This window comes from Cornus florida, unplaced genomic scaffold (assembly GCF_030987335.1).
Source record: "Cornus florida cultivar Cherokee Brave unplaced genomic scaffold, ASM3098733v1 CherokeeBrave_3.0.0_Hap2_Chr07, whole genome shotgun sequence".
Taxonomy (NCBI): Eukaryota; Viridiplantae; Streptophyta; class Magnoliopsida; order Cornales; family Cornaceae; genus Cornus; species Cornus florida.
The window spans coordinates 9,547,071-9,572,473 of record NW_026775577.1 but is presented as its reverse complement, the minus strand read 5'-3'; the positions used below and the strand labels follow the sequence as shown (position 1 = coordinate 9,572,473).

The window sequence follows — 25,403 nt, the reverse complement described above, 5'->3', positions numbered from 1 at the left end:
TTGGTTAAAAAAAAAAAAGGAACAAAACCCCATATTTTTTTTGAAAAATTTCTTGTAAACCGAATAAAGAAACATGATCAAAGATTTCTTTACCAAAAAAAAAAAAAAAAAACAATATTTAGAGAACAGGAACAAAGATTTCGTTAAAAAAAAAAAAAAAAAAAAATCCCATATTTGGAAAACAGAAACAAAGATTTCGTTAAAAAAAAAAATCCCATATTTAGAAAACAAGAACAAAGATTTCGATAGCAAAAAAAAAAAAAAAATTAGAAAACAGAACAAAGATTTCGTTACAAAAAAAAGGAACAAAACCCAATATTTTTTTTGAAAAATTTCTTGTAAACCGAATAAAGAAACATGATCAAAGATTTCTTTACCAAAAAAAAAAAAAAAAAAAAAAAAAACCATATTTAGAGAACAGGAACAAAGATTTCGTTTTAAAAAAAAAAAAAAAAATCTCATATTTAGAAAACAGAAACAAAGATTTCGTTAGGAAAAAAAAATCCTATATTTAGAAAACAGGAGCAAAGATTTCGATAGGAAAAAAAAAAATTAGAAAACAGAACAAAGATTTTGTTACAAAAAAAAAAAAAAAAATCCCATATTTAGAAACAGGAAACAAAGATTTCTTTTTAAAAAACCCATATTTAGAAAACCTCATTTTAGGAAAGAAAATAAATAAACCCAAAACCGCATAAAAAAAACACCATATTTTAATAAATCAGGAACAAAATTTTTGTGAAAAAAAAAAAACCCATATATTTTTTTTTTGTAAATTAACAAAACGATTTCAAGAAATATCAAGGTTGCAATAGAAGCAGAACAAAGATATATATATATATATATATACACACGAATTTATTAATATAACTTAGAAAAACAAAGAAGAAAGAATGGATTAATATATATATATATATATATATATATATATATATAGAGAGAGAGAGAGAGATATAAAAATGTGTTGAGAGAGAACCCGAGATGTGTGGAGACCAAAGCAGAATAAAGATATTGGTTGATCTTGACGAGATCGCGAAATCAGCCTCCAGAATTAGGGTTTTAAGATGATCATGGTGACTGGGGTTTCAGGCAGAGATGGTGATACGAAGAGGAGAGGAAATATTCTAGGGTTTCAGAGATGGTGATACGAAGCGGAGAAGAAATGATTCGCACAGAGAGAGAGGCCGCATATCTGGTGTGTGGTTAGAAGATTAGATTGTTGTTAATCTGGCGCCACTTGGCGCTAATTTGTGGTGCTAAAATTTTGAGGGGTAATTATGTCATTTTGACATGTAATGATATTTTGTAATAAATTTGAATTTAAAATTAAGGGACAATTTTGTCTTTTCATATGATTTAAGGCCTTATTTGGATGGAATTTTTTTAAGGGGGTGTCATTGTCCCAAAAACAGATAACTTTCACCTGAGTGTCCTTATGCCAAACCTCAGGGGGTGTTAGTGTACTTTACCCTAATTTTTAATATGATTTCAAACATATTTTACAATTTGTAAGCCCAACAAATCACGATAACGCGTGACTGGACTATTAAAATTCGCTGGCCACAACATTTTTGTATAGTACTAATCAAACGACAAAATACTTCAAAAACATAGAGATGGTGAAAATTTAAATTATTGCTTGATAGTAAACAATTTATGTATTAAAAATAAATTGATAAAAAAGTGTTAAAAGGGATCCCATGTTAAAAGAATGGATCTTAAGTGGGTACTCTTTTTTCGGATTAAGAATATGATATGTAATTTATATCTATAACTAAATTAAAATGATGTGTTGGACCACAAAACTAAAATCAACCAATTCACTTTATGTTAAAAATATTTTGTGATCCAACTTGTAACTGGAAAATAAATGAAGCATATATCAACCGGACAACAAAAAACAAAAATACTTAGTATAACTTCTAAATTAGACTAAGGAGCAAGAGTTAACTTTTGACCAAATTATCTACCAAGACTTTTAATAACTAATTAATTAGTGCGTAATTAAGATCTAACTTGACAACAATTATCTACTTCTAAGATAAGGGTGACAATATTTGATAGGACAAACTAACACAGCACGAATACGACACGAGATAAGAGGATTTGGGTCTGGGCTAATCGTGTTCGTGTCGTAATCGTACTGACACGAATTGACCCGTTAACTAAACGTGTTGTATTCGTGTTTGACCCTACAAACACGATTATGACACGATTAACTCGATTAATTAAACTTGTGCCGTATACGTGTTAAAAATGACCTATTTAGCTAACCGTGTTGAATAAATGTGTTTTATTTGTTCAAAAAATGACTTAGTGTTTCTTTGTGTCATTTCGTGTCGTGTCAAGTCTTAACCCATTTATTAAACGGGTTACGCGTTTCATGTTACACATATAAGAATCGTGTCAAGGGGTCTTGATACGATTAATAATCGGCTCATGTTCGTGTCATAATCGCGTTGACCCGAACATGACCCGTCAATATGAATTGCCACTCCTATTCTAAAAGGATTAGGAGTTCTGAGAACAAAAATAGTGCATAAATTCAATTCGTAATTAAAGTTGTAAAAAGGATAAAGAGTTTTTTGTTGGTAAATATAATATACTTCATATGACATTTAAGATATAACAACCCTTATACTAATATGCTATGAGATAATTAACAATATGCTAAGAAATAAATAATTAAATATGCAATTATATATTTAATTAAATATGCAAAATAAAGCAATAAATTAATAAATAATAAATAAAGAACCTGGACCGAGGCTAGTATTGGATACTACGTCCTTAAGACAGATTCGCCCCGCTATGGTGCTAATGGATTCAGTGGCGTCTATCTCCCAGGATATAACGGTCTATATCCACTAGTGGCAGCACTACAAACTTGTGGATACAGCGAACCTCCTCCGTGTAATACTCTATCTGACTCAAAAATACATCTATACTATATAAATGCTGAATTGGGTACAATCGAACCAAATGGTTCGGACTAATCTTAATATGGCTCAATGAAATTGGATTATGGTCTAAGTAGCTCGGATCACTTAATCTATGGTTTGAACCCACTTGGGTTGGGTTCAAGTCTAGAGAGGGAGATAGAACAGAATGAAAATGAACGATTTGCAAATGATCCAAAGTGGGGTATTTATAGGCAACAAGGTGCCTTTTCGGGTAGGTGCAACCTTTTGGAAAAAACTAAAAAGTAATTTTTTAGCAAGGTGCCTTTTTGGATTGGGTGTGTCTCTTCATCATTGGACACAACCATTTATATGTGTCTCTTCATCATTGGATATATCCATTTGTATATATCTCTTTACACTGAATACATCCACTCTAATTGGTTGCAATGGTTCACATGGTGTTTGTTCACCAATTGACACATCCACTCCATTAGGTTGCAATGGTTCACATGAATAGTTATGTCTGTTGGTTTTGAGTTGCATCTTTTTATCCCATAACCAACCAGTAATCGCATCTGCTCAGTCAAAGGCATCATTGATGACTAATCAAACAATTTTCATTCACAATTTCTAACAATCCCCCACATGAATGGAAATTAGCTACTTAAATGCAAAAGATGATTATGCAGACACTAGAGAGAGTATAGTCGGAAAGTTACTGCATCAGGATAGGTGACTTTTGGCTTTGAACCTTCCTTAGTGTATTGCTATCGGATTTACTGGCTAACTAGTGAACGCGATGTCTTGAACTGTTTAGCCGTTTGTGTAAACCAAGACAATAACAAACACACAGTACCTTTCCTCACAAAGTTGGTTCTCATTGTTGTGTTTATTTTAACCCTGAAGAAGTCCTGGTATTCAATGAGTGCTCCAGAAAACTTAGCCATTATAGTTCTCATAAAAGCGGCCCTACTTCACACTCATATAGGTGACTTCTTATTAAGAGTATCCTACCATACCCCACTTGAATTTTTAAGGTATAAGAGTCATTAAAAACGTAGCTTATCCTAATCCTCACTGTAGGTAGTACTGTCTCATCATAGAAATGGGTAGAAGATTTATATCTTCCCAGTGCTTCTGGTGAGCCATTTAGAATTTATGTTGTCTTTTTGAACCTAGATCTTGGGATCTCCAGTCAACTAGGTTGGGTTTCCATTAAGATGACTCGTTAGCTTTCGGCTTTAAACCCTATTCCCCTCGATGATCTGTACAATTGCTCTCTAATACAACTTTCAATTTTATATGTGGCCACATGGTTGTATATAGAAATATTATACTCTTCAGAGATTTCCCCAATTGAGAGTAAATGTATACTTTGTGCCCTAAAATTGCTTATTGTTAGCAAAATCATTTTCTTTAGTGGCACAGGTGTAAACTTACTTTGAAATGTCCTTTAGGTGAAGTAAATTGACTTTCCTATTTGATTTATTCAAAGTTTCTAACTTTGAGTTATATTAAGAACATACAACTACACCTTTAATATTAAAGACATATCTACTCATGGATTTGAAGTCTTTAATATCCCACATTCAGATTGCATCACTGTTACACCTCTAATTCAATTAGATACATCGATCTATGCAATATTGGACTTGGGGTGTATCTCAACTACCCAATTTATTGCTTTTCAGTGATTCTATCTTGGATTGAAAGTGTGCAACTAATCACAGTATTAAGATGCATTGTAATCTTAACCAGTGATATACTTTGACTAGTATTTATATTTGAGATTTATATCTACAAAAGTTAGCTAGACTTTTGTTATCATAGCTAGTATTATCTCAATCTCACTCTATTGACCATGTTATCAGATGTTAAATCTTTCAAATCAAATATATAATTAATCATTAATTTTTTAAGGCATATAATGAGTTATGCATCACATTTATGTCATTGTCTCGGTACCAACTTTAATCCACTTAAGGACTTAAAAGCTTGCACATTTAACTCTTCAACTAGAACAAATAACTCAGCTCTTCAGCTGGAAAAAGAACTCTTCTAGTTGTTCCATAATATTTTCCTCGTAGTAAACAACATGTATTATTGTTATAATATTATAAATGATTTTTGGTTTTATCCTAAAACTCTTAGGATTCGGAACCCCCCACATTTATAAGTATTTCTCTTAAGATGAAGTGACTTGTAACAAATTTCATTAATAAATAATATCTCCCCATAACTTTGGGATATTACTGAAATTTTATTTCTGATGTATTTATTATGATTTTTCAACTCTGAAAGTACCATATATTAAATACTTCACCTCATCTACTTTTTCAAGGTTCCATATCCGCTTCTCAATAAGCATGTATAATAGTCTCTAGTGCATATTGTAATACCCCCAATTTAAAAGGACAGTCTTGGAATTTTATTATTTTATATAATTGCATTTTTATTTAGTTAATTGTTTTAATTACTTGTTAAATGCTCGTTTTTGTCAATTAATTGTTTTATTTTAATTGTTTATTTAAATTGTGTTTTAGGTTGTTTTATTATCTAAATTGTATTATTAAATTTTAGTATGTACGTGCTTATGTGGCTTTGTGTTTTAAATGTAATTTAGCTGTTTCATTTTTAGGGTTTCTGGTTGTCTTTAATTAAATCACATCACGGGTTTTAGCCGACTTAGGGATGGTTTTATATTAGAATTAGGATTGTAGTGTGAAGCCTGTATATATACATATTATACGTTGGTTTAGGGTTACAAACAAAACCCTAGGCACCATAGTCACGACTGTGAAACAGAGAGATACACAGAGAGCAACAGAGAGAGAATTCTGAGAGTTTAAAAGGGAGCTTTAAGGAGAAAGGAACGGGGTTGCTTTTGGGTTGAACCAAGAGTACCGGAGTAGTGGAACGACAATCTAGGACGTTGTTGGAAACTTTACAGACGGTGGATTATAGTTTCAAAATCTGAAACTGTAGGCAAGTTGACGAGGCTGCTCCTTGTACGCCAAATTGATGTAGTGAATGTGTGGTTCAAGAAAAAACCTTTTGGGTCAAGTTTAAATTTATAAAAACCACTACCAACACTGCTACTAACGTAGCAAGAGTGAGTACGGATCGTCCCAAGGGATTATACATGTTGGAATTTAACTTTGACTCTAATGTATCACAAGATTGCAAAAGATAGAGATTGGTTGATTAAACTAGAAAACAATTAATTAAAATGAAAGTGAAATAAAACTAATTAGAGATATGGATTTAAGAGATATGAAGAGAGGACTTAGGGTGCTGGAATCACCACTAAGCTCGTGTAATTAACCACTTGCTTTCCATTAATGGGGAATACATTGTTGTGAACAAAATGCGACTACCAATTGCAATATTAAGGCCATCTAATTTATGTATGAATTGTCTACCTAAACTAAGTGTAGCACAACCCATCAATTTTAAGCATGACCCATCTAAGTAGCAACAATTGTAGCACACATCAATCTAGAGAATCATGGAATTTGCTTAAGCATGGACCATCTAATTTATGTATGAATTGTCTACCTAAACTAAGTGTAGTACAACCCATCAATTTTAAGCATGACCCATCTAAGTAGCAACAATTGTAGCACACATCAATCTAGAGAATCATGGAATTTGCAATAATAAGCCATTGAATATCTAAGTAAGTATAGATTGTCTACCTACCTACAAGCATGGATTAAATTGTAGAACAACCCATCAAGCATAAGTATAAACCATCAAATTAATTGACAAACCCATTCAATGAAAACCCATGCTTAGTCATCACTAAATCCTTAATTAATCATACATAGACATGCAACCAATATAGAGAATCTAGTGTAGAGATTAATTCCCAAATAATCACATATAAGACAACATGTAATCAAATAGAAAATCAATAGAAAGAATTAATCCATATGAATCATGTAAGAAATAATTTCCAATTTAATCACACAAAGACATGTAAATAAACTAGAGAATTAATAGGAAGAATTAAACCATAGAAATATACCAAGATTCATGAAATTCACAAGGCTAGAACACCAATCACAACAATATATATAAATCCCCAAAAATAGAAATATAAGGGTTTAGATTACACAAGACTTAGGGCTCATCCAAGCCCTAAGTATAGATCTAGCCAATCATGGAGAAGGTAGATGTGGTCATGAAATCAAGCTCCAAATATGGCTCCATTTTCTTCTTCCTCTTCTTCTTCTTCTTCTTTGAAACTCTAGAGATGAAGAGAGAGAGTGGCCTAGAGATGGATCTTGAGATATACCTCCATTTCCCTCTTTTCTTCTAACACTAATCTCTAACTTTGTTAGAGAGAGAAATAAAAAAATATAATGTAAAAATAAAAAGATAAAAAGCTTCTTTACAAAATGGGTCTCTTCCCTTTATATAGAATGTCATTTTCTTAGCCACTAAGTCTGGAATGTAGTCCCAAAAATATCTAATCTCATACTATGTGGTAGGTGGACTTTTGGGCGTGCACGGAAAAATGACAGCTCGCTGCTAGCAATGTTCGATCGATCCAACTTTGATCGATCTCACTTTTCTGCGATCGATCTCACTTGGCAGCTTTTCAGCATCAGCCTCTTTTTGCTCCAAATCAACCTCATTTTTGCTCCGGATCATCACTAAGACTTAATTTGACTTCAAAAAGGCCTTAAGAAGCCATTTTTAGCCCATTTTAACATTATTGACCTGAAATAGACAAAAACACAAATAAGTACTAAAACGGGTAAATAAGATAGATAAAGGTCCTAGAATACTCAAGTTTAAGGGGTTTAAAAGTGTACTTTTCAGCGCTCATCACAAGTTTCTGTTCTTCTCTTTTCCGTTAGTTCGTGTTCTGTGCATGCCTAGTTAAGACTCCAGGGGTTAATCAAAAATTAAAATAGATGAAACGAATGTTATGATTCATCCTATATGCATGTTTAAATCAGTTTTTAGTTCCATCGTACTAATCTGTCTTGGTGTTGCTTAAAAGTATTTTTCAAAAGCCTGTTCTCACCTACTGTCTTCCAGTTTTGTTTTTTGGGCACTGTTTGACTGCGTGGGGTGTTTTGATTAGTTTAAATTGGTTTAAAGGATAGGGATGACTACTGTAGACCTGTAAAAATAATGGTGAAACATTAGTTTGTAGTTGGATTAAGGGATGAAGCAATACAAAGTTAAAGAAAAACTAAGGTGTTGCTCACTGTTTTGTAAATTTTGTGCACTGGAACTTAGTAAGATTTTGTGACATGATTTAATTATATATATAAATCATATTTCCATAATATTATAAGCATAATATTATAAGTATAGGGAATTAACTAAACTTACCTATGCTTAGCTTGAGTTAAATTGATACTTAAATTTCCATTAACTGTATCAATTTGTGGACTATATTGGAGGATTTGCTAGGGTTATATACCAGAGCTTGGCAAGGTTGTTGTGTATGATTTAAATATATGTATAAATCATAATTCTATAGTATTTGAAGTATAGTGAATTAACTGAATTTTCCTTATGTTTAACTTGGGTGTATTTGATACTTAAATTGTACTAATTGTATCAATTCATGGATTATGTTGGAAAATGTAAATGTGTGCAAATTGTGTAGTAATTTACATTATTGGAGTTGGATTTTAGGCTTGGTATTGAATGCCTAATATTTATGTATATAGATTAACTTATCTTGTGCATACTGTGTAATGTGGTTGATGATTATTTAATATTGTTTTGTTAACTATGTTAACTGGAGGATTGTATGTACCGGTATGGGACGGTGACATACTAGGTATGGATTAGTTCAAGCACTAAATCCTACATAATTTGGAAGGTTAAGTCCTACTTATATGAGTTGGATTAACCATAAAAAGGTTAAGTCCTACTTATATGGATATATATGAACCGGTATGGGACGGTGTCATATTAGGACTTGCTTAGTTCAAAACACTAAGACCTACCTATATTGGGAATGGATTAGTTCAAAACACTAAGTCCTACCTAACTTGGATTAAGGTATGGATTAACCATAAAAGTTAAGTCCATCACCTACTTATGTCATGTCAATCAAATAAATTGAATGACCTATTATGGTTTCAGGATAGATTTGTTATACATATATCAGACCACTATACAGATGGATGATATTTTGTATTAGGAGTACGAACTTTATATATTTATTACATGTGTCATGGTATGAGCTTGAGTCTCAGGACCATGGTTAGGGCGCGTATATCGCCTAGGATGAATAACTGGAAATATGTGTTGTTCCCTGGTAGGTCTAGGTACTCATGCCCACCTTTGAATGCGTATTTGCATGTTATCTTCTATTCAGACTAAGACAGACCTACTGGACTAGCGAGCGTCCTATAGTGTGTACTATATATACATATATGGAATACTCTAGATATTGTTGAGTCTTTCTAGGATGTATCTGCGTATTGGATTACTGTTTGGATCGTAGTAGATCAGGACTTGCATGTGGGCCTGACCCACTCCTTTATTTTTCAGGTGCTCGGCAGTTCCAGAAGTAAAGGTTGATCGTGCAGAGCAGATACAGACTTCCATTCCACCGACTACGTAGGACCACTCTCTATGTTTAGCTTTATGCTTTATTTCCAATTCGAGACTTTTTATTAGGGGTCCTTTAGAAGGATTCCTGAGTTGTATGGATTGGTGATTTGGATTATCGGATTTAAAATATTTATAATTCAAGGTTTATTAATTTAGTTTCTTTCAGCTATTTAATTTTATTTCTTATTTCACTTTGTATTCTGTGTTCGATTTAAAATACTTTAATTATTCGATATCCCTCGGGTTTGGGCCTGGGCCTGATCAACCCGTGTCTCGGATCCGAGGGGTATCACATATATGTATTCACTTTATCACTTTATCTTTAGCTTATTATTATAATAATTCACCGATAATACTGTGAATTAATGCTAGAGATATTAATTAGATTGGGCTCTAATTAATATTTGCTTGTACATTTCTCATATTTATGACTTGAGTTATATATATTTAGGTTTATGTTAAGTCAGTCATATTAACATGTCATAACCTTTCATGTGTCACACACATCACATAACTCAATAATTTAAGCAAATAATTCTTTAATTATTTAAGCTTTGGATACATCACCACATAGTGAGCACTCACTTCTCAAGTATTATTACTAGCTTAGATTAAGCGCACTCTTCTCATATCTCACTACTAGGTTATGATGAGCACCCACTTCTCTTCTATTACCACTAGCTTGAAGTTAATTTTGCTCAGCTATCAATTCTAGTAGCTTATAGCTTTAGTACACATTTATCTAAGTAATCTACCTTGGTAGTATATGAATTTGTTTTGGAAAATATTATCCAAAAACTACTACTTGTAAAGTAGTATTCTTCCCTCCTACAAGAGCAGATATGACGTATAACTTAAATAGCTTATAGTTAAAATGGTTATTCACCATTTTTTTTTTTTTTTTCCTACTAAGTTGAGAGTTAAAACCAACTAACGTCTCTAAGGTTCTTTGCACCTCAGTGATCACTTAGCTTATAGCTAAGCTAACTAGTTTTTAGCTCAGTAACATTTTAGCTTTTAGCTAGCTTGATTTAGTTTGTCTCAATGTACTAGCATAATGTATCTATAACATTTTCCATTGAACTCTTTAGAGTTATCGGAAATCTCTCTCTTATTCAGCCCATTCATAGCTATACGTGTCTTAGACACTAATATAGATATTTTCCCTTAACTATCATGAAAACTGATGTAGCTGGACTAGTCAATTTTTGTTTGTTATATTACATACACAAACCAGTCATGAACTCGTGCAAATATAATAATATCACACATTAGATAAATTATATTGTAAAATTGAACTACTATATACACTAAGTAATTCAACTCCATAGTTCAATATTAAAGTAAACATTTATAAAAATAATATTGAACTTGCATAAATAAATATAACAATATAGTTTAATATTATATTAGATGATTAATTATATCAAATAATTAATCTAAGAGATAATAATAATCAGGAGAATACTTTGCTTCCTTAAAGCTTTGTGGCTCATTCTTCAATAAATATGCTAGAAAATCAGGACCAAAAGATTTAGAAGTTCTAACCCTCTTGCTATGTCTAAGCTCGTTCTTATTTTCATTTTATGATTTATGCCCAAAAAAACGATATGCACTACTATTATGAGCATAACCTATTAAAGGTTTTATGTAACGATCCACATTACCACATGGTATGATATTGTCTGCTTTGGGCTTGAGCTCACACGATTTTGTTCTTAGATTTTATCCCAAAAATGCCACATACCAATTGGAGATAACACCACCACATAAAATCACTTCACCTTTCCCTTACCTAAGTGAAGTGGGACTGTGCACTTGTAGATCACCCAGTATGGTAGCTTATCAGTGTCTTTTGCACCCGTCCACGACACACTCACCTACAAGGTCGCATCATTTTAGGTTACACTTTAATTTTCTTATGAGTAGGAACTGCAACCTTAGATAGACACCCCCATACTTTTAAGAATTTATAGGAATCTAGGTTTCAACCTTTCCATAGTTCATATGGTGTCACGTTTTTTTTTTTTTTTTTTTTTTTTTTTTTTTTTTGAGGTATTTTATTGAGAATATAATTTGCGGAAAGCAAAATTTCTCCCTACAAATTTTGAGTTAAACCAGAACTTATCAGCATAGCATTCACCATTTCTTAACACCTTAATCTTTTTGTCAAGTTGATTATCAACCTCTTTTTTGTAATGTTTAAACATTTCTAAGGTTTCATCTTTGTATCGTAGCAAATATACATAACAGTATCTTGTACAACTATTGATAAAAGTAACGAAGTACCTTTTTCCATCTCTAGTTGGCACATGTTTAAGGTAATGTAATATACTTCATAATATCATATTACAAAATTAAAATAATTCAACCAATATTGAATTATATAAATAATTCAATAATCTACTTGTATAACATGCTTCAATTTTTCATAATATTGAATACATAAATATTTAACATATTATCATATAATAATGTATATAAGATTATTTTATTATATCTCAATTATTAGTATAATCTCTACTTATTTATATCTTAAATAGAAACATATAATAAAATCTATGCAAAGAATGAATCTGTCTTAAGATTGTTGGTAAATATAATATGCTTCATGTGACATTTAAAATATAACAACCCTTATACTAATATGCTATGAAATAATTAACAATATGCTAAAAAATGATTAATTAAATACGCAATTATATATTTAATTAAATATGCAAAATAAAGCAATAAATTAATAAATAATAAATAAAGAACCTGGACCGAAGCTAATATTGGATACTATGTCCTTAAGACAGATTCGACACGCTATGGTGCTAACGGACTCAGTGGCGTCTATCTCCCATGATACAACGGTTTACATCCATTAGTAGCAGTATTACAAACTCGTGGATACGGCGAACCTCCTCCGTGTAATACTCTCTCTGACTAAAAAATGCATCTATACTATATAAATGCTAAATTGGGTGCAATTCGAACCAAATGGTTCAGATCAATCTTAATTTGGCTTGATGATATTGGATTAAGGTCTAAGTGGTTCGGACCACTTAACCTATGGTTTGAACCCACTTGGATTGGGTTCAAGTCTAGAGAGGGAGATAGAAGAAAATGAAAATGAACGATTTGCAAATTAATGATCCAAAGGAGGATATTTATAGGCATTAAGGTGCCTTTTCGAGTGAGTGCAACCCTTTGAAAAAAACTAAAAAATAATTTTTAAGCAAGGTATCTTTTCGGGGAAATTGTATGATTTTGAGTGGCTCAATCTTTTTTATTGGCGCCATTCTTAATACTTTTGCGGGAAAATTATGGATGCTTATTGTCGGGCGTATTTTATTGAGGATCGGAGCTGGTTTTGGTGTTCAGGTATGTAATTTCAATAATTAATCCTTATTTTATTTGAATGCATAAATTCTCTCTTTTGTTAGAACCAAAAAAATATATAAATAAATAAATACTAAAGAAGAAAGTGAAGAAAGTAAAATAAATTAAAGCTTATAGTAAAAAAAGAAGGTGGACACTGTGGAGTGCATTAATTGTTACAAAAAAATAAAAATAAAAAGTAAAAAATAAAAAATAGAAAAACAGTGCAAATATTATCTTCCTTTTATTGGATTAATGTCTACTAGTCTGGAATTGGATATTCCATAAATTAGAAAATTATTTTTGGGTACATATAAGCAAATGAATAATGATAAATAGTTTGGTGTATCCAATTAATTTATATGAGTAAAAAATGATGTCATCGTGACGTCATTAAATATGAGATATCATCATATACTCAGTCTTGACGCGTGTTTAGAAGCTATCCCATCTTGTAGACACATACATAACTTTGCTCATTTACTCATTGTTGAGGTGCATGTGTTTGGTTTGTAATTCTGAAAACAATTATAAGAAACAAACAACTGTTTGTAGTGAAGTATAAAAATAGTACATACTGATATAAAAAATAGTTTTAACCCAATATAAAAATAGTACATACTGATATAAAAAATAGTTTTAACCCAATATAATTTTTGTACAATTTTATAATTTTCAATTTTTTAAAAATTGTGACAAACTAAGCAAGCCCTAATTTGTTTGACATAATATACATGTTATGCATACAACATGCAAGAATCTTTTTTTTTTCTTCTACATATACATATTGTAATTTTTTTCTTCAATCTTTGATATATTTTAAAAATTAATATTGATGAATGCAATAATATTATTCATGCAGTCGCTGCCACTATACGTCTCCGGGATGGCTGCATGTTTTTACCATCTCAGCATGATGGTTGGCATGTTGATAGCCAATTTCATTAACTTCGCCACTTCAGAGATGAAGGATGGCTGGCGTTACAGCTTGGGTGGTGCTGGAATCATCGCTTTCTTTATCATCATGTCAGCATATTTCAATTCTGAGACTCCAGATTCTCTGATAGAGAGAGGCAAGTATGAGGAGGCCAAACAAAAGCTCAAAAAGATTCGTGGCGTCGATGACGACGTTGAGGCCGGATATCGGAGCATCACAGAACGTGAAGCACCCTTGGCGTAACATCCGAAAGAGGAAATACAGACCTCAACTAGTTTTGTCCATTTTCATCCCATTAATCCAACAACTCACTGGTATTAGCGGTGTCATGCTCTATGCTCCTGTGCTCTCCAAAACCCTAGGTTTACCAAATGATGCTTCGCTCTTCTCGGCAGCCATTGCCGGCGGTGTCAATGTTGTAGCAACCATTGTTGCTCTTTTTTCAATTCATAAGTGGTTTAGGAGGAAAATGTTTTTGCTTGGTAGTATCCAAATGTTCATACTTCACGTACTTTAATTTTGAAAAATGTTTTATATAAGTCTATATATTCGGGCTAACTAGTTAGACTTATCTGTGAAAGTGAAACAATAAAGTTTATAGTGAAATTCTGTTAATAACCCTAAATATCATTTAACCTTATTAATTATATCAACATGGTTTTTTTTTTTTTTAACATCACGTGCTTATGTCTAACAATCATTTTTTTTTTTAGCTGATGATGTCTAACAATCATTACTAATTAATTAATGTATTTTTTTTCTTATATAAATTTAAATGAGACACATAATTGATTTAATTTGTTTATGCATGCAGATTGCAGTGGCATTTCTTAGTGGAAAAATAGAAATTGGAGTGTCGGGTGTAATGACCGATTTGTCCAAATGGTATGCCATTCTGGTAGTGTTGTGCATCTGCTCTGCTGTTGCTTGTTATGCATGGTCATGGGGACCATTAGGATGGGTGGTGGCAAGCGAAATATTTCCACTGGACATACGTTCAGCTGCGCAGAGTATTACAATGGCTGTCGGCATGCTCGTCAATATCTTCTTTGCACAATTCTTCCTCAAGATGCTTTGTGGTATGAAGTACTGGTTGTTCATCTTTTTCGCATGTTTTGTGGCCATAATGACGGCTTTTTTTGCCGGAGACGAAGAACATACCTAGAGAAGAGATGTCACAAGTGTGGGAAGAACACTGGTATTGGAAAAGATATGTCCTTGATCAACAACCACCCTTAAACGGGGAGGGCAAGACAGGAAGAAAAAAATGGAGGAGTACTTAATTAGACTAGCTAATTTCTTTTTTCTAGCTACTACTAGTTTTAGGTTTTGGATTCTAATGCCATGCCACCTACTTTTACATGTTATAATAGCCTAGTACTTGTACAATTTTATGATATATATATATATATATATATATATATATATATATATATATATATATATTAGATGGAATTTTTTTGTTGGATCTGATTTAATTACTTTCTCCTCTTTATATAATCAATGGATTGATGATACAATCATTTCCAGTTTGGGAATTATGGTATGAGTTTAATTTGATGGCCTTAATTTTTAGCCGTTGTTGGATTGCATACGTTTTTTTTTTTTTTTTTTTTTGTGGCATTATATATTATATATATAAAATACAGATTTATTCAATTTTAATAGTTTATTGATCTTATTAACATGCATTGGAAAGGACACTATGCATATGTATGAGATTCTATATTTCCCAATTCATGTAATATATGTATGAGATTCTAGATTTCCCCATTCATGTAAGAGTCTAGATGATTTAATTGTAAATTGCTGATAATGTTATGCCTAGATATTCTATTTGTTGGCTATAAATAGTTGGGTCTTAGTTCCATTTTCTTTCAGAGTGTCAAGAGTTTGTAATCCTACCTTTCCTCTTCCTCTTAATGGTGGCTTAATATTTAGATCTTACTGTGTTTTGTTGTTATAGGAGGTAAAATTTTGATGAGTATGTTTTGCAATAATTCATAATTCGAACATACTCTCAAGATGAATTAAATCACCAAAATTAAAAAAATTATTTTTAATTTACTGTTAAAGTATAAACCAGGTCATGTCCTGGGGCGGAGTGACAAAGCAGATTACAGCATACATTTATATACAAGAAAATTTATGACAATTAATATATGTGCGATACACACGTGGTGAATGTTATATAATTTATAGAATTTATAGAATTTATTTATTATTATTATTTATTTTTCATTGTTGATTTGAAACTTGTAACAATAACTCTTTTTATATTAATTAATAAATATTTTTTTATATTAACAAATAAATACTGAAATATTTTGAAATTGGTGGTAGAGTTTGAGTGTTGTAAAGTAATAAATTCTTTTAAGTTTTTATATTAATACTGAAATATTTATATTTTATTTTTTTATTAATTAATAATTTTTTTATTTTAATACTGAAATATTTGAGTTTTGCAAAGTAATAAATTATTTTAGGTAATATTTAAAAAATTATATATATATATATATATATATATATATATATATATATGTAGTATAGATTTGAATTTTATTAGGTAATTTGTAATTTGAATTTTATTAGGTAACTTAAAATTTAATATAATTTTAAATTTACAATAGAAATTTAATTATACTAATCATACATTATATTGAAATTGATATAAAAATTTGTTATATGGAGTTTGTGATTTTTTGGAAGACCCCAGGTTATATTTTATTTTCTTTAAATATATGTTTTTCTAATGTGATAGAGTTTTATAGAAATTATTTTATTTTATTTAAATATATCCTTCTAAAATTATATTTTTTTATTAAAAAACTCATAATAAATAGATAAATACATGAGTTATATGTGATAGAGTTATCTTTTTATATTAATTAATAAATGTTTTTTATATTAAAAATAAATACTAAAATGCTGAAATTCATTATACTTTTATATTTTATTTATATGTATTATTATATTATTATATATTTTCTTTAAATATATTCTTATCTAATGTGATAGAGTTTTAAAGAAAATAAAATAGGTAATTTGTGATAGAGTTTTAGAGAAATTATTTTATTTTCTTTAAATATATCTTTGTCGAATTAGATTTTCTTTTATTAATAAACTCATAATAAGTAGATAAATACAAGTTATATGTAAAGGAGTTTTAAAGAAAATAAGATAGTTAATTTGTAGTAGAGTTTAGGTAATTTGTGTTATAGTTTTATAAAAACTATTTAAATATATCCTTCTAATATGATAAAGTTTCATTGAAAATATAATAGATAATTTGTGGTAGAATTTTATTTAAATTATTTATTTTCTTTAAATATATATATCAAATAAAAACTCTTTTTATATCAATTAATAAATATTTTTTTGATATAAATAAATAAATACTGAAACTCTTTGGTAGAGTTTTTGTATTTTACTCTGAAATTCTGGGTCTATGCCCTTCTAAATTTCTCTTTGGAATTTTGGATTTATAGAATTCTCAATTTCTGTACCTCTCCCCCCTTCCTTCACGTCTCTATTTATAGAATTTGTTACATTGTGATAATTATCCATAAAAAAATAACTATTCTTTTTATATCAATTATTAAATATTTTATTGTGATTGATTTTATTAGGTAATTTTTAGAGTTTTATAGAAATTATTTTTATAAAAACCCTTTTATATCAATTAATAAATATTTTATAATAAATAAATAAATAAATAATTTGTGTTAGAGTTTAATAGAAACTCTTTTAAAAACTCTTTTTATATCAATTAATAAATATTATTTATATTAACAATTCTTGTCTAATTAGATTTCCTTTTATTAAAAAACTCATAAATTATTTTATTTTATATATCAATAAATTATTATTATTTATATTAATAATTCTAGTCAAATTAGATTTTCTTTTATTAAAAAATTCATAATAATAAATAGATAAATAGGTTAATTTAAATTTTATTAGGTAGAGTTTAGAGTTTTTTTTTTTTTTAATAAAAACTCTTTTCATATCAATTAATAAATATATTTTTTTATATAAATAAATAAATACTTAAATAGTGAAATTCTTTGCACATTTAATAATAGTATCGATAAAAACTCTTTTTATATTAATTAATAAATTTTTTTTTATAAAAATAAATAAATACTGAAACTCTTTGGTAGAGTTTCTATATTTTACTTTAGAATTTTGGATTTCCAGAATTCTCAATTTCTGTACCACTTTCTCCTTCCTCTGTGCATTTTTGATCTTTTATTAAAAACTTATAATAAATAAATAAATACGTAATTTGTGTTAAAGTTTAATAGAAACTTTTTTAAAAACTCTTTTTATATCAATTAATAAATATTTTTTATATTAATAATTCTTGTCTAATTAGATTTATTTTCTTAAAAAATTCATACTAGTAAATAGATAAATATATCTTTGTCTAGTGTGATATAGTTTTATTGAAAAGAAAAAAAGGTAATTGGTGATAGATTTTTATATAAATTATTTTATTTTCTTTAAATATATCCTTGTCTAATTAATTAGATTTAATTTTATTAAGAAACTCATAATAAAAGCTAATTTGTGGTAGGGTTTTAAAAAAATTATTTTATTTTATATATCAATTAATAATTATTTTTTATATTAATAATTCTTGTCTAATTAGATTTTCTTTTATTAAAAAATTCATAGTAATAAATAGATAAATAGGTTAATTTAAATTTTATTAGGTAGATTTTAGAGTTTTATAGAGTTTTTTTTATTTTTTTTTAATAAAAACTTTTTCATGTCAATTAATAAATATTTTTTATATAAATAAATAAATACTTAAATAGTGATACTCTTTGCATATTTAATAATAGTATAGATAAAAACTTCTTTTATATCAATTAATAAATATTTTTTTATATAAATAAATAAATATTAAAACTTTTTGGCCGAGTTTCTGTATTTTACTCTGAAATTCTGAATTTCTCCCCATTCCTCCTTCCTCCATGCCTCAGGCCGATTCTTTTGTGATAGTTATGCATAAAAAATAATTTTTTTATTTATTTATATCAGTTAATAAGTATTTTATTGTGATTAATTTTATTAGGTAATTTTTAGAGTTTTATAGAAACTATTTTTATAAAAATAATTTTTATATCAATTAATAAATATTTTTTATATAAATAAATAAATATTGAACTATTGAAACGCTCAAACTCTTTGCACATTTAATAATAGTATAGATATAAATATATATAATACAACAATTTCTAACACTTCTTGTGGACTTCGGAGTGTCAGGCTTCGATTTTTTGCATCTACTAATCTAACTTCTAACATTTCTTGGTTTAAAAAAATAAATAAATAAAATAAAAAATAATTTGTATGGCAACAATAATTTATTTCTATCTGCTCCCATAAAAATTAAAAAAAAAAAAAAAGAATTTTCTATATTTAAATTGAAAAACTTATTTATTTTATTATTATATTATTTTTGGTTTCATGTTTATGATAGGCTCCGTTAAGCCCACTTTTAACTCAGTGCAATCAATTGTCACATTTTCCAAAATAACCTTGAAGATTTCCTTAAACATGACTTAGTTTCTGATATTAATGAGATATAATTATTTTTAGAGTTACAAGTCTTAAGAAAAACTTTATCAAGAGGAACAAAAAAGGCAATTGAGGTATTGGGTATTATAAAAAGGTTAGGTTATTATTTTTCAAATGCTTGGATTGCATATAGAGTATTATTGACTATCCCGATTATAGTTATATTTGTTGTAAGACGCTTTTCAAAGTTACAGTTGATCAAATTTTATCTACGAACACTTTAATTGATAATTTTACGGCTCAAAATGTAAGACGATCACATTTATTTTGATAGGAAATTGAAATTTGATTTTTGTGACTAAGTTGTTGTCACGACCCTAAAAGTTACCAATAATAATAATAATAATATAAAATTTTGATATGACCTCCGCAAAAAAGTCCCTCTACAATTTGTTAAAATACATAAAAATACAATAGTCTCACTTGGCCTTAAAACTAATCTATCATGTCCCAACGCAACTGCAAATAATATACCACATTTCCAAAATGATTACATATATATAAAAAGTCTTGTTCCTCTATCTCATCCAAACAAGGAATCACCAATTCACTACCTAGTCCAATAATCCTTTACAAGGAACGCACTTTAATAACATCAAGTTACAGTCCATGAAATATAATTAAAATGTAAAAGTCCATAATTTACAACATTATACTAATTAAACTAAAGTTTCACAAAATAGTTAAGATTACATTTACAAAATATTAAAGTTCTAATACAAAAGATAGCAAAATAAATAGATTTCCAATCTCGACCAAACTTGTGGTGAATCGTCGTCCGCCACCTCTTTCCCGTGTCCTGAAAATATGAAAGTAATGGGGTGAGTCAATTGCTTAGTAGGAAGTGTCTAAGATACACCTCTTATGACCCCGTGAATCCACGCAAATAATAAGTAAAAGTAGGCTAGATCATGCCACAGGGAATGCACATCAATAACCACAACGACAAGTATATAAATAAATGTCATCCAATCACAAATACACAATATAGGCTAATAAAGTGCAATGTCATACCAATGTCGCTCCCCATTTCCCAAAATAATTCCTTTTTACTGTAACAGACCGTTAATGTAATCCGATCCATAGCACCTCTATAATGCCACGAGGGAAAGATTGGTTAGCTATCCCCAATCACATGGCACCTCCATGGCATCGTCTAGGCCTAGGTAGCTCAGCCACACTAGGGTCTTTTCTTAATTCCCTCTAGATCACATTAACACCACGAACCACTAGACGCCTCCTAAGCGTCTGGTTTTCACAAACACTTTATAAAAATAAAAAAAATCAATTTCCCCAAAATCAATTTCCTTTACTTTTAAAACACGCTCCCTTTTTTCTTTCCCAATAGATGCATGAATGCTTCATACTTCTAATCATCACTTCAATTATAAAAATTTCACACATGCTTTTCAAAAATAAATTTCTAAATTTCATAACTCATTCTTTCATTCAACATTGATCTAGCATAGTAAGCATACAAAACAAGAATTTACTTTCATTTTAGCATGTTTAATTACCACAAAACAACTAACAAGTAGTCAAACCATTCCATACTTAATATTTAAATAATTTTGCAAGAATTTACACAAATTAAACATATTGGGCATCAATTTAGGCAAGAATACTCACAAAAGCACAAGAAGTTATGCATTAGAAAACCCCTACCTCAATAGAGAAGAAAAGCCCCAAAATCCCCAAATCCAAGCCCTAGTTTTGAAATCCCAAGGCTTGGCTAAATGGTGTTTGGCTCCTATCAAATTGACGGCCTCGACGAGCTCTCCAACTTTGCTTCAAAGGGTATTAACAAATTCCTAAAGAGTTGTGCTTAATTAATCCTTGAAAGCTTGATTGACAAGAAGAAAGAAAAAGGAAATGAAAAAGGAGAAAGACTGCCGGGGAGAGAGAGAAAAAATGAGGCTACAAAATGGCCTCTTAGCCATTAGAAAAGTGAGTGGGGAGTGGGTCTCACCACTAAAAAAAATATCCAACCTTTTTAAATTAATATATATATATAAACGAATTATAAACGTTACAGTTATGTTGAATATTTCTTTTTTCTTTTTTTTCTTTTTTCTTTTTTTATATATATATAAACTGAATGGTGCTCTTTATAAAACACAAATATCGAGTTTTGTTTTATATGTTTTCAACATTAATATATTTTGTGTCTATGGTCTCACTTTAATGAAAATTTTGCATTTTTATAAATTTTTGGCACGTGTCTTACATTTGAAAGTTCGCTTATGGCCTATCAAAATTTTGGGAGTCTCAGGCCGGCCCTGGTGAAAACCCAAACTTTATCGACCCATGTGGAAGGGGTACTTTGCACGGTGTTCTGGAGATTAGTCGCAACAAACAATTCCTTAGATCATGCCCGCAGGTAAAAGCCCAAGCTTAACCGACCCATGTTGCGCTAGTCGTAGCAAAATCTTGGATACCCTGGTTAAAAAAAAAAAAACAAAAACAAAACAAAAAAGAAAAAAGAAAGGCAGTATATTTACACGAACCATTCTTACAGCTCGATCATATCAAGATTCATAAAAACCTTAGACGTTTCTATTCAACTTCGATACTATGATAATAATAATTTTAGCCATTTGATATTTTCACTCCATATCCTTAATGATACAAATTCTTCTTCTTATTTTATTAAGTAAATCAACTTCTAACAATTATTATTATTATTATTATTATTATTATTAGGGAATTTTATATAAAAGTGGTAGTAGCAAAAGTATATTACCAACTCATGAACATAGTTTGTATATTTACTATATCATGAACCAAAAGTGAATACCTTTATTTGAACCATTTTTATAAGATAAAATTATATATTCACCCCTAAAGTTTATTTTTATGCACAATTTATCTAAAGAATAACTTTTAAGAATTCTAGAATATTGTCAAGTAGCACTTAGAAACTGTTACACCTCACTAGAACTCAGTAATAGAACACGTAGCCTTCAACGGAGAATAGAAGTACTTAGATCTAAAATTATTCTTATACATAATATTTTAGAAGCTAGACGACAGAGATTTTAGGTTTATGAATATAATAGAATTTAATAACCTGGATAACTCTATAAAATGATTAAGAGAAAATCAACTTTATAAAATTGACAAAGAACCTGCAGGAATTAGAAGTTTTAATATCGACGTGCAATCAACCAATATAAATATTAGACAAAACAACTTTTTAATCAAGTTATTAGTCCAGTTATCTGAAAAAGTTTAACAAATTCGAAGAAAAATTAGAAGTAATACAAGAAAATATTCCTAGAGAATCCTTTAAGGAATTATCTGAACTATCAGATAAAATAAAAGATTTAAAGTTGTCAGCTAATCTCTTCTCGATTAAATCCATCAAACGGGTAAATCTTTTACAACCACATAGAGAATGACCATTGTCATTAGAAAAGTTAAATAAATAATGAGGGTAGGAGATCTATATGATAATGAACACGATGCTAAAAAATATATCAAAAAATTGTTTCTTCATTTATTATATAGCTTACTTTTCTAGCTTCTATGATTTGGACATATTTGCTACTAAAAGGTTTAACTATTTCACTGAATTGACCTTTAAACTTTAAATTACATTGATTAACTATTTTTCCCATGAATAAAGTATTAATCAATAAGTTTTCTTATTACCCGGTCATATTATATCCCTTTGTGGATATGGCTATTTTTATATATTTATTAAATTCTCTAGTGGTCATCGTGAAATTAGGAATGCATCCTACAATGGTTGCGTTGACTGCTAGATCTATTTCAGCTCTAGCTATTTGTGCTTGTTGATAGTTATTCTATCGATCATCATAAATATATGCGAGTGCTCTGGTTCCTACTTCTGATCTATTTAATCCTACGATTCTAATCAGTATTACACCTAAATGCATAAGCTGTAATTCACTTTTTTCCGGCTCTTGACAAGCCTCTAGCGTTATGAGATCTAAAATTACCTGGTTATTTACTACACTTATCCTTCGCTGGCTAAGATGATTGTATATCTTGCTCTGGAAATTTAATAAATTATTAGAATAAAGATTAACTTTATTAGATACTTTTTTCATTCATCGGAATTGCCAAATCTTACTAAAACAACCAAAAAGATTCCCGAAACCAATATGATATATGTAAAACATAGTATAGAAGTTAGTATAAGGTTTAGTAATTATAAAAGACAAGATAATTTAACAGATGATATCGAAGAAGAATTCTTAACTACTTTAGTAGAAATAGAACTCTCGAAGAAATAAATGTCCTTTATGATAAATTAAAAGATAAAATTCTAGATAAAATAATGTACAATTTTGATAATTTAGAAGTTGAAGAATTACAAGATAAATATCTAGAACCTAAATACTAACTTATAGAAAGTATTTACCTAGGACAAGGAAATAACAATGATATTAAGAGAAATATTTTAAATGTAAGACTTGAATCCTTTTATACAACATATGAGTTAAAAGAATTAACAGAAGAATTAAATGTAGTAGAACATAGAGAAGAAAAGAACCAGAAAGATCAGTTTCCTAGCCAGTTGACCAAGCAATGCCTAACGCCACATGTAGTACTAATACTATAAATGATGACTATACCACTGGACAACGGTTAAATCCAACACAAGAAACTTATGTAGAAAATAGAAATATACCAAATATGTACACATGGACACAAAATCGTAGACATTATGATAATATACTAACACAACAAATAGGAACAATATTAGACATATAACGACACGATCCCCAAGATTGGGCAAAGGTTATCGAAAATTTGGAACAGTACTGTTTTATATATAAGATCTTTTGTCTAAAGAAGTCTATAAGTCCATATTAATCTACTGTAAAATTTTAATTTATTGTGAAAAAATTAAAAAGTTAGAAAAATATTAAATAGTTTGTTCAAAGATCTTTCTGTATATTTATTTAATGTTCTGAGACTTTTATGTTATAATAGCAGTTTGTACTGGGTCATTATAATAATATAGATTGTTGTATGATCCAAAATAGAAATTAAGTTCATTTTATAAAAATAAGTTGTGTGGTCCTTCAATGTTTGTATAATTGTTTGTGTGGTCCCCCCATTTTATTGTTGTTTCAAGACTTTGACCTCATTATATTGTATTTGGGCCTTAAGCCCATGTATTGGTAAAAATCCCTTATTAATATTATTATTATTATTATTTATTTTTAATACAAAGCTCTTTTTTTCAAAAAAAAATCCCACTTTGAATGTTTGTTTGTCTTGATAGAGTTTAAGTTAAGGTGAAAATAGTTGAGAAATGTCTTCCATTCCTAAAATTACTTTGCTAATAAGGAATTTTGTTGGAATTATGTAACTCATTTTAAGTACTTGGGAAAAAAAGTTGCTTTTTTTTTTTTTTTTTTTTTTTTTTTTTTTTTTTTTTTTTTGTAGCTGCAGCAATATATGAAAATAAGCTTTTCATATATATATATATATATATATATATGACAATGAACTTGGGAGTAATTTGAAAACTCATGATCGAAAACGATAATGAGAATATAAATGGGAGAATTGTAACACTATAAGAGAGTTGACCAGTAAAGCTTTCAATCCCCTTCACCTCATAGAGTATACCTACAAAGATGTGAGAAAAAAAGTACAAAAAAAATACATGGCATGAGCAAAAAAGGATTATAATAATGCTTTTCTTCCTTCTAATTTCATTTCTATTTATACATAATGATTATAATAATGTTTTTATACAGCTCTGTTGAAATCTTACTCAGCTTTTCCAAAGAAAATTACTACAATGTGTACAGCAGAGATGGCATATAGTTGGAAACAGGGGCATTAAAAACATAAAGTTTGGAAGAGATTTTGAATAGATTCCGCTAAGAATCTTTTGCGGATCTATAGACGAGCGCGTTCCTCTCTGCAAGGAGATGAACGTGGTATATTTACTTTCTCAAATCCGTTTCCAGGTGAATGAGAAATTAGCTCCAAAATAAGGTATTTGATAAAGTCTAAATGGGTTTGTAAAA

At 29.3% G+C, this 25,403-nt stretch overlaps 1 protein-coding gene and 1 pseudogene across 1 annotated transcript in view; one reads left to right on the top strand and one right to left on the bottom strand.

The window, feature by feature from the left end:
* The window catches only part of LOC132316078 (uncharacterized), a 62,932-nt gene that overhangs the window by 10,492 nt on the left and 27,037 nt on the right, over positions 1 to 25,403 (bottom strand). The gene's annotated exons all lie outside the window — the stretch shown is intronic.
* LOC132316219 (sugar transport protein 12-like) lies at positions 13,747 to 24,947 on the top strand (annotated as a pseudogene).